The 17184-nt window shown below is 45.4% G+C and overlaps 1 pseudogene; it reads right to left on the reverse strand.

Moving 5' to 3' along the window:
• Window positions 1-4281: 4281 nt before the first annotated feature.
• The window catches only part of LOC124018715, a 119909-nt pseudogene continuing 107006 nt past the window's right edge, over window positions 4282-17184 (reverse strand).

The following is a 17184-nucleotide window of genomic DNA, read 5'->3' on the forward strand; positions in this document are numbered from 1 at the left end:
ACCCTATGGACTGAAGTCTATCCCCTATATAGTACACTTCTATTAACCAGGACCCTATGGACTGAAGTCTATCCCCTATATAGTACACTTCTATTAACCAGAACCCTATGGACTGAAGTCTATCCCTTATCACTTCTATTAACCAGGACCCTATGGACTGAAGTCTATCCCCTATATAGTACACTTCTATTAACCAGGATCCTATGGACCAGGGAATCTATCCCCCTATAGTACACTTCTATTAACCAGAACCCTATGGACTGAAGTCTATCCCTTATCACTTCTATTAACCAAGGACCCTATGGACTGAAGTCTATCATATCACTTCTATTAACCAGGACCTATGGACTGAAGTCTATCATATCACTTCTATTAACCAGGACCCTATGGACCCAGTCTATCCCCTATATAGTACTTCTATTAACCAGGACCCTATGGACTGAAGTCTATCCCCTATATAGTACACTTCTATTAACCGGGGGCCTATGGACTGGGAAGTCTATCCCTAGTACACTTCTATTAGCAGGACCTATGGACTGAAGTCTATCCCCTATATAGTACACTTCTATTAACCCAGAGCCAATGGAATGAAGTCTAACCCTTATCACTTCTATTAACCAGGACCCTATGGACTGAAGTCTATCCCCTATATATCACTTCTATTAACCAGGACCCTATGGACTGAAGTCTTATCATATCCCTTCTGTTAACCAGGACCCTATGGACTGAAGTCTATCCCTATATAGTACACTTCTATTAACCAGGACCCTATGGACTGAAGTCTATCCCCCTATATAGTACACTTCTATTAACCAGAACCCTATGGACTGAAGTCTATCCCTATATAGTACACTTCTATTAACCAGAACCCTATGGACTGAAGTCTAACCCTTATCACTTCTATTAACCAGACCCTATGGACTGAAGTCTATCCCTATATAGTACACTTCTATTAACCAGGACCTATGGACTGAAGTCTATCCCTATATAGTACACTTCTATTAACCAGGACCCTATGGACTGAAGTCATCCCCTATAGAACACTTCTATTAACCAGGACCCTATGGACTGAAGTCTATCCCCTATATAGTAACTTCTGTGTAACCAGGACCTATGGACTGAAGTCTATCCCCTATATAGTACACTTCTATTAACCAGAACCCTATGGACTGAAGTCTATCCCCTATATAGTACACTTCTATTAACCAGAACCCTATGGACTGAAGTCTATCTCTATATAGTACACTTCTATTAACCAGGACCTATGGACTGAAGTCTATCTCCTATATAGTACACTTCTATTAACCAGGACCCTATGGACTGAAGTCTATCCCCTATATAGTACACTTCTATTAACCAGAACCCTATGGACTGAAGTCTATCCCTTATCACTTATATTAACCAGGGGCCTATGGACTGAAGTCTATCCCCTATATAGTACACTTCTAACCAGAACCCTATGGACTGAAGTCTATCCCCTATATAGTACACTTCTATTAGCAGAACCTATGGACTGAAGTCTATCCCTTATCACTTCTATTAACCAGGACCTATGGACTGGAAGTCTATCCCTATAGTACACTTCTATTAACCAGGACCCTATGGACTGGTCTAACCCTATTATCACTTCTATTAACCAGAACTCTATGGACTGAAGTCTATCATATCACTTCTATTAACCAGGACCCTATGGACTGAAGTCTATCCCTATATAGTACACTTCTATTAACCAGGGCCCTATGGACTGAAGTCTAACCCTTATCACTTCTATTAACCAGGACCCTATGGACCAGAAGTCTATCCCCTATAGTACACTTCTATTAACCAGGACCCTATGGACTGGACTTCTATTAACCAGGACCCTATGGACTGAAGTCTATCCCCTATATAGTACACTTCTATTAACCAGGACCCTATGGACTGAAGTCTATCCCCTATATAGTACTTCTATTAACCAGGACCCTATGGACTGAAGTCTATCCCTTATCACTTCTATTAACCAGGACCCTATGGACTGAAGTCTATCTCCCCTATATAGTACACTTCTATTAACCAGGATCCTATGGACTGAAAGTCTATCCCTATATAGTACACTTCTATTAACCAGAACCCTATGGACTGAAGTCTATCCATATCACTTCTATTAACCAGGACCCTATGGACTGAAGTCTATCCTATATCACTTCTATTAACCAGGACCCTATGGACTGAAGTCTATCCCTTATCACTTCTATTAACCAGGACCCTATGGACTGAAGTCTATCTATATAGTACACTTCTATTAACCAGGACCCTATGGACTGAAGTCTATCCCCTATATAGTACACTTCTATTAACCAGGATCCTATGGACTGAGAAGTCTATCCCCTATATAGTACACTTCTTAACCAGAACCCTATGGACTGAAGTCTATCCCTATGAGTACACTTCTATTAACCCAGAACCCAATGGAATGAAGTCTAACCCTTATCACTTCTATTAACCAGGACCCTATGGACTGAAGTCTATCCCTATATAGTACACTTCTATTAACCAGGACCCTATGGACTGAAGTCTAACCCTTATCACTTCTATTAACCAGGACCCTATGGACTGAAGTCTATCCCCCTATATAGTACACTTCTATTAACCAGGACCTATGGACTGAAGTCTATCCCCTATATAGTACACTTCTATTAACCAGAACCCTATGGACTGAAGTCTATCCCTATATATTACACTTCTATTAACCAGAACCCTATGGACTGAAGTCTAACCCATATCACTTCTATTAACCAGGACTATGGACTGAAGTCTATCCCCTATATAGTACACTTCTATTAACCAGGGCCCTATGGACTGACGTCTATCCCCTATATAGTACTTCTATTAACCAGGACCCTATGGACTGAAGTCTATCCCTATATAGAACACTTCTATTAACCAGGACCCTATGGACTGGAAGTCTATCCCTATAGAACACTTCTATTAACCAGGACCCTATGGACTGAAGTCTATCCCTATATAGTACTTCTATTAACCAGGACCTATGGACTGAAGTCTATCCCCTATATAGTACACTTCTATTAACCAGGACCCTATGGACTGAAGTCTATCTCCTATATAGTACACTTCTATTAACCAGGACCTATGGACTGAAGTCTATCTCCTATATAGTACTTCTATTAACCAGGACCCTATGGACTGAAGTCCCCTATATAGTACACTTCTATTAACCAGAACCCTATGGACTGAGAGTCTACTCCCTTATCACTTATATTAACCAGGACCCTATGGACTGAAGTCTATCCCCTATATAGTACACTTCTATTAACCAGAACCCTATGGACTGAAGTCTATCCCTATAGTACACTTCTATTACCCAGGACCCTATGGACTGAAGTCTATCATATCACTTCTATTAACCAGGACCCTATGGACTGAAGTCTATCCCCTATATAGTACACTTCTATTAACCAGGACCTATGGACTGAAGTCTATCCCCTATATAGTACACTTCTATTAACCAGGACCCTATGGACTGAAGTCTATCCCCTTATCACTTCTATTAACCAGGACCCTATGGACTGAAGTCTATCCCCTATATAGTACACTTCTATTAACCAGGGCCCTATGGACTGAAGTCTATCCCTTATCACTTCTATTAACCAGGACCTATGGACTGAAGTCTATCCCCTATATAGTACACTTCTATTAACCAAGGACCCTATGGACTGAAGTCTATCCCTTATCACTTCTATTAACCAGGACCTATGGACTGAAGTCTATCCCCTATATAGTACACTTCTATTAACCAGGACCCTATGGACTGAAGTCTATCCCCTATATAGTACACTTCTATTAACCAGGACCCTATGGACTGAAGTCTATCATATCACTTCTATTAACCAGGACCCTGGACTGAAGTCTATCCCCTATATAGTACACTTCTGTTAACCAGGACCCTATGGACTGAAGTCTATCCCTTATCACTTCTATTAACAGGACCTATGGACTGAAGTCTATCCCCTATATAGTACACTTCTATTAACCAGGACCCTATGGACTGAAGTCTATCCCCTATATAGTACACTTCTATTAACCAGAAGCCTATGGACTGAAGTTAAACACTTTACACGTACCCCCCACACACTCCCTTACCATGGTGTTATATGCAGGCTCAGGCTGGTCCTCTAGGACTCTGGACAGGCCGAAGTCAGACACCTTACACACCAGACCCTCATCTACCAGGATGTTGCGGCGGCCAGGTCACGGTGCACGTAGCCCAAGTCAGACAGTAGGTCATCCTGACGCCACGCCATGCAGCATCCTCACCAGCTGGACCACTGTGAAGTGGCCATCATGCTGCTGGGGAGGGAGAGAGAGAGAGGACATACTTCATACATGACAAAGTATCAGGCTGCTGGAGAGGGAGAGAGAGAGAGAGAGAGAGAGAGAGAGAGAGAGAGAGAGAGAGAGAGAGAGAGAGATAGGACTTCACCATGACAAAAGTATCAGGCTGCTGGAGAGAGGGAGAGGGAGAGGGAGAGGGAGAGAGAGAGAGAGAGAGAGAAGAGAGAGAGAGAGAGAGAGAGAGAGAGAGAGAGAGAGAGAGAGAGAGAGAGAGAGAGAGAGAGAGAGAGAGAGAGAGAGAGAAAGACAGAGAGAGAGAGAGAGAGAGAGAGAGGACAGACTTCCTACATGACATAGAGTATCTGTAGTAATCAGTTTGTATAGGAGTCACTCTCACCCTCAGAAAAGAGTCCAGGGATCCGTTCTCCATGTATTCCACCACAATCATCACAGGTCTGCCTGGTGAAACAGAAAAACACAAAGTCATTACTTGCAAGATAAAACCACCTCTGAAAGGACGTATCATTTAGAATCAAATGTTAAATCACGGTGTTCCACAGGCTCAGTGCTGGACCTATAGTTGAGCTTTAACGGAGGTTGTTATTTCTCCCATGTTCTAGACTTCTAAGCTGCCGTGCTGATCCATACAGCAGAGGATTCTCTTACTCTTGGTGACCACTCCTTCCAGCCGTATGATGTTGGGGTTGTCCAAACTGTCCCATGATGGAGGCCTCTCTGAGGAAGTCTCTTCTCTGGGGCTCCCGTAGCCTCCCTTCAGGGTCTTAATGGCCACCCCGGATCTCCTTCTGACCTGGTACGCAGACACCCGCTGCACACCTCCCGAACTCACCTGGAGGAGGACAGGTACACGCACGCGCACGCACACACACACACACACACACACACACACACACACACACACACACACACACACACACACACACACACACACACACACACACACACACGTGAGTCATTTAGCAGACTCTTATCCAGGCACACTTACAGCCAGTGCATTTCAAGTATACGTTGAGTAGGAAAAATACCAAACACATATCAGTTTATAGGAAGTAGACCTTTCTTTTGAAATAGTCAGTCAACACACCAAGAACAGCCAGCAGATCCTCATTGATTTAGGCCAGTCACTGTCTAATTAGACTGAATACAGTCTAATGAGATGAGCTGTATCTACTTCCCCCACGGTGAGGTGACGACCAGCTACATGGAGCCACAGTGTCCACTAGATGGCAGTCACATAACTTAAAACAGCAGGATCGGGACTGGAGAAACCCTCACTAACATTCTACTGCTGAGGAAACCCTCAATAACATTCTACTGCTGAAACCCTCAATAACATTCTACTGCTGGAAACCCTCAATAACATTCACTGCTGGGAAAACCCTCAATAACATTCTACTGCTGGGGGAAACCCTCAATAACATTCTACTGCAGGGAAACCCTCACTAACATTCTACTGCTGGAAACCCTCAATAACAATCTACTGCTGGAAACCCTCAATAACAATCTACTGCTGTGAGGAAACCCTCAATAACATTCTACTGCTGGGGAAACCCTCAATAACATTCTACTGCTGGGGGAAACACTCACTGCTGGGGAAACCCTCAATAACATTCTACTGCTGGGGAGACCCTCAATAACATTCTACTGCTGGGGGAAACCCTCAATAACATTCTACTGCTGGGGAAACCCTCAATAACATTCTACTGCTGGGGAGACCCTCAATAACATTCTACTGCTGGGGAAACACTCACTGCTGGGGGAAACCCTCAATAACATTCTACTGCTGGGGAACCCCTCACTAACATTCTACTGCTGGGGAGACCCTCAATAACATTCTACTGCTGGGGAAACCCTCACTGCTGGGGAAACCCTCAATAACATTCTACTGCTGGGGAGACCCTCAATAACATTCTACTGCTGGGGAAACCCTCACTGCTGGGGAAACCCTCAATAACATTCTACTGCTGGGGAAACCCTCACTAACATTCTACTGCAGGGGAGACCCTCACTAACATTCTACTGCTGGGGAAACCCTCACTAACATTCTACTGCTGGGGAAACCCTCAATAACAATCTACTGCTGGGGAAACCCTCACTAACATTCTACTGCTGGGGAAACCCTCAATAACAATCTACTGCTGGAAACCCTCAATAACATTCTACTGCTGGGATAAACCCTCAATAACATTCTACTACTGGGGAAAACCCTCAATAACATTCTACTGCTGGAAACCCTCAATAACATTCTACTGCTGGGGGGGAAGCCCTCAGCCAACATTCTACTGCTGGGATAAACCCTCACTGCTGGGGGAAACCTCAATAATTTCTACCGCTGGGATAAACCCTCACTGCTGGGGAACCCTCAATAACATTCTACTGCTGGGGGAAACCCTCAATAACATCTACTGCTGGGATAAACCCTCACTGCTGGAAACCCTCACTGCACTGGAAACCCTCACTAACATTCTACTGCAGGGGGAAACCCTCAATAACATTCTACTGCTGGGGGAAGCCCTCACTGCTGGGGGAAACCCTCAATAACATTCTACTGCTGGGGGAAACCCTCACTGCTGGGGGAAACCCTCACTGCTGGGGAAACCCTCACTGCTGGGGGAAGCCCTCACTAACATTTCTACTGCAGGGGGAAACCCTCAATAACATTCTACTGCTGGAAACACTCACTGCTGGGGGAAACCCTCAATAACATTCTACTGCTGGGGGAAACCCTCAATAACATTCTACTGCTGGGGGAAACCCTCACTAACATTCTACTGCTGGGGGAAACCCTCACCTAACATTCTACTGCTGGAAACCCTCAATAACATTCTACTGCTGGGGGAAACCCCTCCATAACATTCTACTGCTGGGGGAAACCCTCAATACACATTCTACTGCTGGGGGAAACCTCACTAACATTCTACTGCTGGGGGAAACCCTCACTAACATTCTACTGCTGGGGAAACCCTCAATAACATCTACTGCTGGGGAAACCCTCAATAACATTCTACTGCTGGGTGAAACCTCAATAACATTCTACTGCTGGGGAAACCCTCACTAACATTCTACTGCTGGGGGAAACCCTCAATAACATTCTACTGCTGGGGGAAACCCTCAATAACATTCTACTGCTGTGGGAAACCCTCAATAACATTCTACTGCTGGGGAAAACCCTCACTGCTGGGGGAAACCCTCACTAACATTCTACTGTCTATACACCATCCTATATAACTACAGTCTATACAAATCATCCTATATAACTACTGTCTATACACACCATCCTATATAACTACTGTCTATACACCATCCTATATAACTACTGTCTATACTGTCTATACACACCATCCTATATAACTACTGTCTATACACACCATCCTATACAACTACTGTCTATACACACCATCCTATATAACTACTGTCTATACACACCATCCTATATAACTACTGTCTATACTGTCTATACACACCATCCTGTATAACTACTGTCTATACACACCATCCTATATAACTACTGTCTATACACACCATCCTGTATAACTACTGTCTATACACACCATCCTATATAACTACTGTCTATACACACCATCCTATATAACTACTGTCTATACACGCCATCCTATATAACTACTGTCTATACTGTCTATACACACTATCCTATATAACTACTGTCTATACACGCCATCCTGTATAACTACTGTCTATACACACTATCCTATATAACTACTGTCTATACTGTCTATACACACCATCCTATATAACTACTGTCTATACACACCATCCTATATAACTACTGTCTATACACACCATCCTATATAACTACTTTCGTCTATACACACCATCTAATATAACTACTGTCTATACACCATCTAATATAACTACAGTCTATACACACCCATCCTATATACCTGCATGTTATATAGGATGGTGTCTGCTTGTGTGTGTCTGTGTGTCTGTGTGTCTGTGTGTGTGTGTGTGTGTGTGTGTGTGTGTGTGTGTGTGTGTGTGTGTGTGTGTGTGTGTGTGTGTGTGTGTGTGTGTGTGTGTGTGTGTGTGTGTGTGTGTGTGTGTGTGTCGGTACCTGCTCCTATCACCCTCTCGATGCGTATTCTAGAAGGATCTATCTCCTTGGTGAACTCGTGGACAGCCTGCGTTGGGTCTTCATACGTGTCAGGATCCACATATGTCTTGATACCAGGGAAAGGAAGCACGTTCTGGAAGTGAGCCCTCCTCTTGTCGTCTGACTGCATCTTAGCCTTGATGAACACCTGACACCTGACCAGGAGAGAGACACACAGCGGACGATGTCAGCTTCCTGTCTGGCAACATTACAGACACATGACAGGTAGAGGTTCCTGTCTGACTACATGTCAGGTAGAGGTTCCTGTCTGGCTACATTACAGACACATGTCAGGTAGAGGTTCCTGTCTGGCTACATTACAGACAGGTAGAGGTTCCTGTCTGGCTACATTACAGACCGGTAGAGGTTCCTGTCTGGCTACATTACAGACACATGTCAGTTAGAGGCTCCTGTCTGGCTAGCATGTCAGGTAGAGGTTCCTGTCTGACTACATGTCAGGTAGAGGTTCCTGTCTGGCTACATTACAGACACATGTCAGGTAGAGGTTCCTGTCTGGCTACATTACAGACAGGTAGAGGTTCCTGTCTGGCTACATTACAGACCGGTAGAGGTTCCTGTCTGGCTACATTACAGACACATGTCAGTTAGAGGCTCCTGTCTGGCTACATGTCAGGTAGAGGTTCCTGTCTGACTACATGTCAGGTAGAGGTTCCTGTCTGGCTACATTACAGACACATGTCAGGTAGAGGTTCCTGTCTGGCTACATGTCAGGTAGAGGTTCCTGTCTGACTACATTACAGACACATGTCAGGTAGAGGTTCCTGTCTGGCTACATTACAGACACATGTCAGGTAGAGGTTCCTGTCTGGCTACATTACAGACACATGTCAGGTAGAGGTTCCTGTCTGACTACATGTCAGGTAGAGGTTCCTGTCTGACTACATGTCAGGTAGAGGTTCCTGTCTGGCTACATTACAGACACATGTCAGGTAGAGGTTCCTGTCTGACTACATTACAGACAGGTAGAGGTTCCTGTCTGACTACATTACAGACAGGTAGAGGTTCCTGTCTGACTACATTACAGACAGGTAGAGGTTCCTGTCTGACTACATTACAGACACATGTCAGGTAGAGGTTCCTGTCTGACTACATGTCAGGTAGAGGTTCCTGTCTGGCTACATTACAGACACATGTCAGGTAGAGGTTCTGTCTGGCTACATTACAGACACGTGTCAGATCTCACAGCGCCTGGATAGATGAACTGGGATCTGATGCCTGACTGCACATTTGATGATGTGGCATTCAACCATTGGTTGATGCAATGCAATGACTGAACATCTAGTCGGGCAGAAGTGGACCAGGATGCAGGAGTACAGTGGAGTTGTCCACCACAGCATACGGGCTGAAATCAAAAGTAGTGCACTATTGCTGTCCCATTTGGGACTCATCCTATGTCGTAGCCCAGTCCCAATCTGAACCTCCTGTCAGTGTCCCATTTGGGACTCATCCTATGTCGTAGCCCAGTCCCAATCTGAACCTCCTGTCAGTGTCCCATTTGGGACTCATCCACTGTCGTAGCCCAATCCCAATCTGAACCTCAGTCAGTGTCCCATTTGGGACTCATCCACTGTCGTAGCCCAGTCCCAATCTGGAGCCTCCAGTCAGAGTTCATACACTCTCTGTCAGTCAGTAGTAGCTGCAGACAGACAGGGAGTAACCAATGAGAGGACACAGCAGACAGCCAGCAGCCAGCAGCTGGATTGCATGCAGGGTAATTAGGCATAAAAGTGTCCCAGCCAATGGGAACATGAGAAGGACAGCTTGGCGGATGTGGGGGGGGTCCATTAAAACCTGCCTGATTGAACCGATTTGAACTGAATCACACTCAGGAATAATGAGAGAAGAGGGGGAGAGAAAGAGAGAGAGAATAGAAAGGGGAGAGAGGAGGGGGAGGGAGGAGAGAGAGGGAGAGGGAGAGGAGTGGTGGGGGAGAGAGGGGAGGAGAAGGAAGAGAGGAGAGGAGAGGAGAGAGAGGGGGAGGAAGTGGGAGAGGGAGGGAAAGGGAGAGAAAGAGGAATGGTTGAAGAGAGAGGGGAGAGAAGAGAGATGGCAAGGGAGAGGGAGAGAGTGAGTCCTGGGGCTCTGTTCACATACACAAACACCCTACAGAGTCCCAGGACTCAGCAACACAATCAGACACCAACCAAATTACGAGAAAACAAAAAGATATTTACTTGACAAATTAGAAAGAATTAACAAAAAAAACTGAGCAAACTAGAATGATATTTGGCCCTAAACAGAGATTGGCAGAAAGCTGACCACATCAGACCGACCCAAATTTAAGGAAAGCTTTGACTATGTACAGACTCCAGTGAGCATAGCCTTGCTATTGAGAAAGGCCGCCGTAGGCAGACATGGCTCTCAAGAGAAGACAGGCTATGTGCTCACTGCCCACAAAATGAGGTGGAAACTGAGCTGCACTTCCTAACCTCCTGCCCAATGTATGACCATATTAGAGAGACATATTTCCCTCAGATTACACAGATCCACAAAGAATTCGAAAACAAATCCAATTTTGATAAACTCCCATATCTACTGGGTGAAATTCCACAGTGTGCCATGACAGCAGCAAGATTTGTGACCTGTTGCCACGAGAAAAGGGCAACCAGTGAAGAACAAACACAATATTAAATACAACCCATATTTATGATTATTTATTTTCCGTTTTGTACTTTAACTATTTGTTACAACACGGTAAATAGACATAATATGACATTTTAAATATCTTTATTCTTTTGGAACTTCTGTGAGTGTAATGTTTACTGTTCATTTTTTATTGTTTATTTCAATTTTGTATATTATCTATTTCACTTGCTTTGGCAATGTTAATAAAATATGTTTCCCATGCCAATAAATCTCCTTATGGCCTCTTGGGTAGGGGGCAGTATTTCGACGTCTGGATGAGAAGCGTGCCCAAAGTAAACTGCATGTTACTCAGGCCCAGAAGCTAGGTTATGCATATAATTGGTAGATTTGAATAGAAAACACTCTAAAGTTTCCAAAACTGTTAAAATAATATAATAAAATAATAAAACTTGAGGGAAAATCCATCAGGAAGTGGGATTTCTTTATTTTCATTTTGGAGCTCCGAGCCACTTAAAATGTGAAGCTATTGAAAACTATGACTTCAGCCTCCCAGATTGCAGTTCCTATTTTGAATTGAATGCCTGTACCGTGTCTAATGGGTTAGGACTCAGATTGCAGTTCCTATTTTGAATTGAATGCCTGTACCGTGTCTAATGGGTTAGGACTCAGATTGCAGTTCCTATTTTGAATTGAATGCCTGTACCGTGTCTAATGGGTTAGGACTCAGATTGCAGTTCCTATTTTTGAATTGAATGCCTGTACCGTGTCTAATGGGTTAGGACTCAGATTGCAGTTCTATGGCTTCCACTAGATGTCAACTGTCTCTAGACATTGTTCAAGGCTTGTTTTCTGAAAAATGAAGAAGAATGAGACCCTTTTTGTCAGTGGAAGAGAGCTGGTTTGCCCTTGGTTTTTCCCTTTCTACGCTGTTGTTCGGTTGAAATATTATCGATTATCTAGATAGTTGACAACCTGAGGATTAATTCGAAACATCGTTTGACATGTTTCGACGAACTTACCGGTACTATTAGGGATGTATTTGTCTGCATGTTTTGACCGCCTTGGTGCCAGTGGGTTACTGAACAAAACGCGCCAACAAAAGAAGACTTTTTGGGAAAAAAAAAAAACGTTTATTGTGTAGCTGGGACTCTTGTGAGTGCAACCATATGAAGATCTTCAAAGGTAAGTGAATAATGTTATCACTATTTCTGACTTTTGTAATTCCTTTACTTGGTTGAAACATGTTTGTATGCTTTTGTACGCGGGGCGCTGTCCTCAGATTATCACATGGTGTGCTTTCGCCATAAAGCCCTTTTGTACGCGGGGCGCTGTCCTCAGATTATCACATGTTGTGCTTTCGCCATAAAGCCTTTTTGAAATCTGACAAAGCGCCTGATTAACAAGAAGTTAAATCTTTAAACCGATGTATAACACTTGTATTCTTTTATGAATGTTTATGATGACTATTTCTGTATTTTAAATTTGGCGCTCGGATGTTGTCGAGGTCGCTAGCAGAACGCCTGCACCAGAAAGGTTACAGCCCCTTGAATTGAATTGAGAGAGAGGGGGGCATAAGTATTACTTCAGAAGTATGTTGTCAAGGCAACCTAAGAGCACATTGAATTGAGAGAGAGGGGGGCATAAGTATTACTTCAGAAGTATGTTGTCAAGGCAACCTAAGGGTACACTATTCCCCATAGGGATCTGGTCACAAGTAGTGTACTACTAAGGAGTGGGGATGTCCCTTACCGTCCGGTGATGAGGAAGAAGAGGGTGAGGATGATGAGCAGGGAGAACCCGCCCACGGCTGCCGTGACAACCACGAGCACCTGCCCCTGGTCAGCTGCCATGCCTGAGTCTGTTATGGGTCAGAGCAGAGAGAGACAAGACAGAGAGAAACTTAGTACTACACACACACACTGAGACACACACAAACTGAGATACACACACACTGAGACAAGCACACACTGAGATACACTGAGACAAGCACACACTGAGATACACTGAGACAAGCACACACTTGAGATACACTGAGACAAGCACACACTGAGATACACACTGAGATACACACACACACTGAGACTCACTGAGACACACTGAGACACACTGAGACAAGCACACACTGAGATACACACACACACTGAGACACACTGAGATACACACACTGAGACTGAGTAACACACAAACACATACACAATGAAACACTGAGAAACACACTGCACACAGAAACACACACGCACACACGCACACACAAACACACACACACACACACGCACACACACACACACACACACACACACACACACACACACACACACACACACACACACACACACACACACACACACACACACTGAAACACACACGCACACAGAAACACACACACACACGTACACACTGAAACACACACACACACAGAAACACACACACACAGACGCACAAACTGAAACACACACAGAAACACACATACACACACAGAAACACACACACACACACACACACTGAAACACACAGAAACAACACACACACACACAAAACACACACACAAAAAACACACACACACACGTACACACTGAAACACACACGCACACAGAAAACACACACACACACACAGACGCACAAACTGAAACACACACAGAAACACAAACACACACAGAAACACAAAACACACACACACACACACACTGAAACACACTGAAACACACACACTGAGAAACACACACGCACACACACACACACACACACACACACACACTGAAACACACACGCACACAGAAACACACACACACACAGACACACAAACTGAAACACACAGAAACACACACACACAGAAACACACACGCACACACACACACTGAGAAACACACACGCACACAGAAACACACACACACACACACGTACACACTGAAACACACACACACACTGAAACACACACACACAGAAACACACAGAAACACACAGAAACAAACAGAAAAAAAACAACACACACACACACACACACACACACACACACACACACACACACACACACACACACACACACACACACGCGCGTCCTCACACTCATCCCCGGTGGAGAAGTGAACCGTGTTGCTGTAAGCGGTGAGGCCCGCGGCGGTGCGAGCGCGCACGTGGAACACGTACACAGTGGAGGGCTTGAGACCGGTCACCACGACGCCCAGGGCCTTGGTACGGGTCGATGAGTAGCCCGACTGTTCCTGTTCCTGGTGAGGACACGCCCACAATGACTTCATTTACAACAGGGTGGGAGCAGAATAAGGCATGCAGTAGCCCCCCTAGAGGAGCCCTGGTTAACAGAGAACTTTATATCCAGTAGCCCCCCCCCTCTAGAGGAGCGCTGGTTAACAGAGACCTTTATATCCAGTAGCCCCCCCTAGAGGAGCGCTGGTTAACAGAGACCTTTATATCCAGTAGCCCCCCCCTAGAGGAGCGCTGGTTAACAGAGACCTTTATATCCAGTAGCCCCCCTAGAAGAGCGCTGGTTAACAGAGACCTTTATATCCAGTAGCGCCCCCTAGAGGAGCGCTGGTTAACAGAGACCTTTATATCCAGTAGCCCCCTAGAGGAGCGCTGGTTAACAGAGACCTTTATATCCAGTAGCCCCCCGTAGAGGAGCACTGGTTAACAGAGACCTTTATATCCAGTAGGCCCCCTAGAGGAGCGCTGGTTAACAGAGACCTTTATATCCAGTAGCCCCCTAGAGGAGCGCTGGTTAACAGAGACCTTTATATCCAGTAGCCCCCCTAGAGGAGCGCTGGTTAACAGAGACCTTTATATCCAGTAGCCCCCCTAGAGGAGCGCTGGTTACCAGAGACCTTTATATCCAGTACTAGAGACCTTTATATCCAGTAGCCCCCCTAGAGGAGCGCTGGTTAACAGAGACCTTTATATCCAGTAGCCCCCCTAGAGGAGCCCTGGTTAACAGAGACCTTTATATCCAGTAGCCCCCCTAGAGGAGCGCTGGTTAACAGAGACCTTTATATCCAGTAGCCCCCCCAGAGGAGCGCTGGTTAACAGAGACCTTTATATCCAGTAGTAGGCCCCCCTAGAGGAGCGCTGGTTAACAGAGACCTTATATCCAGTAGCCCCCCTAGAGGAGCGCTGGTTAACAGAGACCTTTATATCCAGTAGCCCCCCTAGAGGAGCGCTGGTTAACAGAGACCTTTATATCCAGTAGCCCCCCTAGAGGAGCGCTGGTTAACAGAGACCTTTATATCCAGTAGCCCCCTAGAGGAGCGCTGGTTAACAGAGACCTTTATATCCAGTAGCCCCCCTAGAGGAGCGCTGGTTAACAGAGACCTTTATATCCAGTAGCCCCCTAGAGGAGCGCTGGTTAACAGAGACCTTTATATCCAGTAGCCCCCCTAGAGGAGCCCTGGTTAACAGAGACCTTTATATCCAGTAGCCCCCCTAGAGGAGCGCTGGTTAACAGAGACCTTATATCCAGTAGCCCCCCCCCAGAGGAGCGCTGGTTAACAGAGACCTTTATATCCAGTAGCCCCCCTAGAGGAGCGCTGGTTAACAGAGACCTTTATATCCAGTAGCCCCCTAGAGGAGCGCTGGTTAACAGAGACCTTTATATCCAGTAGCCCCCTAGAGGAGCGCTGGTTAACAGAGACCTTTATATCCAATGTGACTTATTTATTTAACCAGGTAAATTGATTGAGAACACGTTCTCATTTAGAGCAACGACCTGGGGAATCGTTAGAGGAAGAGGAGGAGGGGGATGAATGAGCCAATTAGAAGCTGGGGATGATTAGGTGACCGTGATGGTTTGAGGGCCAGATTGGGAATTTAGCCAGGACACTGGGGTTAACACCCCTACTCTTACGATAAGTGCCATGGGATCTTTAATGACCTCAGAGAGTCAGGACACCCGTTTAACGTCCCCTCCACAGGGCAGTGTCCCCAATCACTGCCCTGGGTCATTGGGATATTTTTTTAGACCAGAGGAAAGAGTGCCTCCTACTGGCCCTCCAACACCACTTCCAGCAGCATCTGGTCTCCCATCCAGGGACTGACCCTGCTTATCTTCAGAAGCAAGCAAGCCAGCAGTGGTATGCAGCTGGCAATACAGTGAGTGTATAGATTTTTAGTACGTGAGCCATGTGGGAATCGAACCGACAACCCTTTTTGCATTGTTCTATACAACTAAAGTGTTCCATAAATGTGGTCTATGGGACTGTACCTTATCGTAGTACTTGATCTCATAGTCCAGTATGACGTTGGGCTGCTGTTCCACCTCCGTCCAGGAGAGGGCGATACTGTTGTCAGACGCCCAGTCCTTCCTCACCACGCCAACCAGAGAAGGACCTGCAGAGACACGTTCACAGGCCTGGGTCCAATACACTGTGTTAAAATAATCCCAAATACTCATCAGTGGTTTGGGACCAGGGGGAGAACGACGGCCGCCACTCAATTCAGAATACAGGATGCCCCCCCCGCCCCCCCCCCCCCCCAGTAAATGAGAAAATGTCAATCTTCGTGGTCAATATTCATGTACAAATGTTGTTGTTTTTTAAAGACAATCCTGGTACCAATCGTTTCCTCTATTCCACCAGATGTATGTCAAATCGCTCACAGAAGAATATATATTAAGTTATGAGGATTATATAGTTGGTACTGGCAGCCTGCAGTACCCCGGTTGGCCTTCAAGTCGAGAGAGTCAACGAGAGGGGGCAGCACTGAGCTAGTCTGCAACATCACTTCCTGGAGTAGATCAAACTGCGCATGTTAATGTCTAATTAATTCTCCCCCATAAGACACCATCTTAGCAAGCTATAACTGACTTCCTGACCTTAGCCAGCTATAACTGACTTCCTGACCTTAGCCAGCTATAACTGACTTCCTGACCTTAGCCAGCTATAACTGACTTCCTGACCTTAGCCAGCTATAACTGACTTCCTGACCTTAGCCAGCTATAACTGACTTCCTGACCTTAGCCAGCTATAACTGACTTCCTGACCTTAGCCAGCTCTTCCTGACCTTAGCCAGCTATAACTGACTTCCTGACCTTAGCCAGCTATAACTGACTTCCTGACCTTAGCCAGCTATAACTGACTTCCTGACCTTAGCCAGCTATAACTGAC

Source organism: Oncorhynchus gorbuscha, unplaced genomic scaffold (genome assembly GCF_021184085.1).
Source record: "Oncorhynchus gorbuscha isolate QuinsamMale2020 ecotype Even-year unplaced genomic scaffold, OgorEven_v1.0 Un_scaffold_572, whole genome shotgun sequence".
In the NCBI taxonomy this organism is placed as follows: domain Eukaryota; kingdom Metazoa; phylum Chordata; class Actinopteri; order Salmoniformes; family Salmonidae; genus Oncorhynchus; species Oncorhynchus gorbuscha.